Here is a 2,500-nt window from a genome sequence, read left to right on the forward strand (position 1 = left end):
TGAGCTGCAATGTCGTGTAGGAATGCTACCTGATTGATCCTTCCAGTAGTCATATGCTTGTCTCAAAGATTAAGCCATGCATGTGTAAGTATGAACTAATTCAGACTGTGAAACTGGGAATGGCTCATTAAATCAGTTATAGTTTGTTTGATGGTATATGCTACTCGGATAACCTAGTAATTTTAGAGCTAATACGTGCAACAAACCCCGACTTCTAGAAGGGATGCATTTATTAGATAAAAGGTCGACGCGGGCTCTGTCCGTTGCTCTAATGATTCATGATAACTCGACAGATCGCATGGGCATCGTGTCGGCGACGCATTATTCAAATTTCTGCCCTATCAAATTTTGATGGTAGGATAGTGGCCTACTATGGTGGTGACGAATGACGGAGAATTAGGGTTCGATTCCGGAGAGGGAGCCTTAGAAACGCCTACCACATCTAAGGAAGGCAGTAGGCGTGCAAATTACCCAATCCTGACACGGGGAGGTAGTGATAATAAATTACAATATCGGGCTCTTCGAGTCTGGTAATTGGAATGAGTACAATCTAAATCCCTTAACAAGGATCAATTGGAGGGCAAGTCAGGTGCCAGCAGCCGCGGTAATTCCAGCTCTAATAGCATATATTTAAGTAGTTTCAGTTAAAAAGCTCGTAGTTAGACCTTGGGTTGGGTCGATCGGTCCACCTATGGTGAGCACTGGTCGGCTCGTCCCTTCTGCTGGCGATGCACTCCTGGCCTTAACTGGCCGAGTCATGCCTCCGGCGCTGTTACTTTGAAGAAATTAGAGTGCTCAAAGCAAGCCTACTCTCTGTATACATTAGAGATCGGAGTAATGATTAATAGGGACAGTCGGGGGCATTCGTATTTCATAGTCAGAGGTGAAATTCTTGGATTTATGAAAGAAAAACAACTGTGAAAGCATTTGCCAAGGATGTTTTCATTAATCAAGAACGAAAGTGGAGGGCTCAAAGACGATCAGATACCGTCCTAGTCTCAACCATAAACGATGCCGACCAGGGATTGGCGGATGTTACTTTAAGGACTCCGCCAGCACCTTATGAGAAATCAAAGTCTTTAGGTTCCGGGGGGAGTATGATCACAAGGCTGAATCTTAAAGGAATTGACAGAAGGGCACCACCAAGAGTGGAGCCTGCGGCTTAATTTGACTCAACACGGGGAAACTTACAAGGTCTATAAATAGTAAGGATTGACAAACTGAGAGCTCTTTCTTGATGCTATTGGTGGTAGTGCATGGCCGTTCTTAGTTGGTGGAGCGATTTGTCTGGTTAATTCCGTTAAGGAATGAAACCTCAGCTTGCTAACTAGCTATGCGGAGGTACCCCTCTGTAGCCAACTTCTTAGAGGGACTTATGGCCACTTAGGCCAAGAAAGTTTGAGGCAATAACAAGTCTGCGATGCCCTTAGATTTTCTGGGCCGCACGCGCTCTACACTGATGTATTCAACAAGTCTATAGCCTTGGTCGACAGGCCCAGGTAATCTTTAAAATTTCATCGTGATGGGGATAGATCATTGTAATTGTTTGTCTTCAACGAGGAATTCCCAGTAAGCGCAAGTCATCAGCTCGCGTTGACTACGTCTCTGCCCTTTGCACACACCGCCCGTCACTCCTACTGATTGAATGGTCCGGTGAAGTGTTCGGATCGCGGCAACATGGGTGGTTCACTGAACCTTATCATTTAGAGGAACGAGAATTCGTAACAAGGTTTCCGTAGGTGAACCTGCGGAAGGATCATTAATGATGCCTAAACATCAAACGACCAGCAAATGCGTTTAAGAACCAATTGTTCGCGTCGGGGGCGGGGAGGAAACATGCTTTTTTCCTGCCCCCTCCCCCTCGACGCGCTTAAACCAAACCCCAGCGCAGGTTGCGCAAAAGAACTTGAAATAAATCTGCCTGCCCCTTGCCCCGGCCTCGGTGTGCGGGGTTTGGAGCATTCTTGTACTCACAACGACTCTCAGAAATGGATATCTTGGCTCTCGCATCGATGAAGAACGTAGCGAAATGCGATACTTGGTGTGAATTACAGGATCCCGCAAACCACCGAGTCTTCTGGCCGAGGGCACAACTTGTTGTGCAGGCAAGGGCACGTGTTGGCCTCCTATGCGCACCGCCGTGTGGATGGCTTAAATTCGAGTCCTCGGCGCACGTCATCATGACACTACAGTGGTTGATCCAACCTCAGTACCATGTCGCGGCCTCAACCCCGCCTCCACGGACTCATGCACTGACCCTTTGAGCGTTATACCCGAAAGAATGGCGCTCTCGACGCGACCCTAGGTCAGGCGGGACTACCCGCTGAGTTTAAGCATATCAAGAAGCGGAGGAAAAGAAACTTACAAGGATTCCCCTAATAACAACGAGCGAACCGGAAAGAGCCCAGCTTGAGAATCGGGCATCCTCGACGTCCAAATTGTAGTCTGGAGAAGTGTCCTCAACGGCAGACCGGGCAAAGGTCCCCTGGAAGGGGGCGCC

The 2,500-nt window shown here is 48.1% G+C and overlaps 1 non-coding gene and 2 pseudogenes across 1 annotated transcript in view; all 3 read left to right on the forward strand.

Annotated features, from left to right (window-relative positions):
* Positions 1-26: 26 nt before the first annotated feature.
* On the forward strand, positions 27-1,762 carry LOC150031257 (18S ribosomal RNA; annotated as a pseudogene).
* Positions 1,763-1,977: 215 nt separating this feature from the next.
* On the forward strand, positions 1,978-2,121 carry LOC150031258 (5.8S ribosomal RNA; annotated as a pseudogene).
* Positions 2,122-2,296: 175 nt separating this feature from the next.
* LOC150031259 (25S ribosomal RNA) overlaps positions 2,297-2,500 on the forward strand; it is a 3,384-nt gene continuing 3,180 nt past the window's right edge. The window contains exon 1 of the ribosomal RNA XR_016526009.1: positions 2,297-2,500. This exon is cut by the window's right edge and continues 3,180 nt beyond it. This is a non-coding gene — a ribosomal RNA (25S ribosomal RNA).

This window comes from Benincasa hispida, unplaced genomic scaffold (genome assembly GCF_027475165.1).
Source record: "Benincasa hispida cultivar pf3 unplaced genomic scaffold, pf3_genome.v1.1 HicScf135, whole genome shotgun sequence".
Classification (NCBI taxonomy): Eukaryota; Viridiplantae; Streptophyta; class Magnoliopsida; order Cucurbitales; family Cucurbitaceae; genus Benincasa; species Benincasa hispida.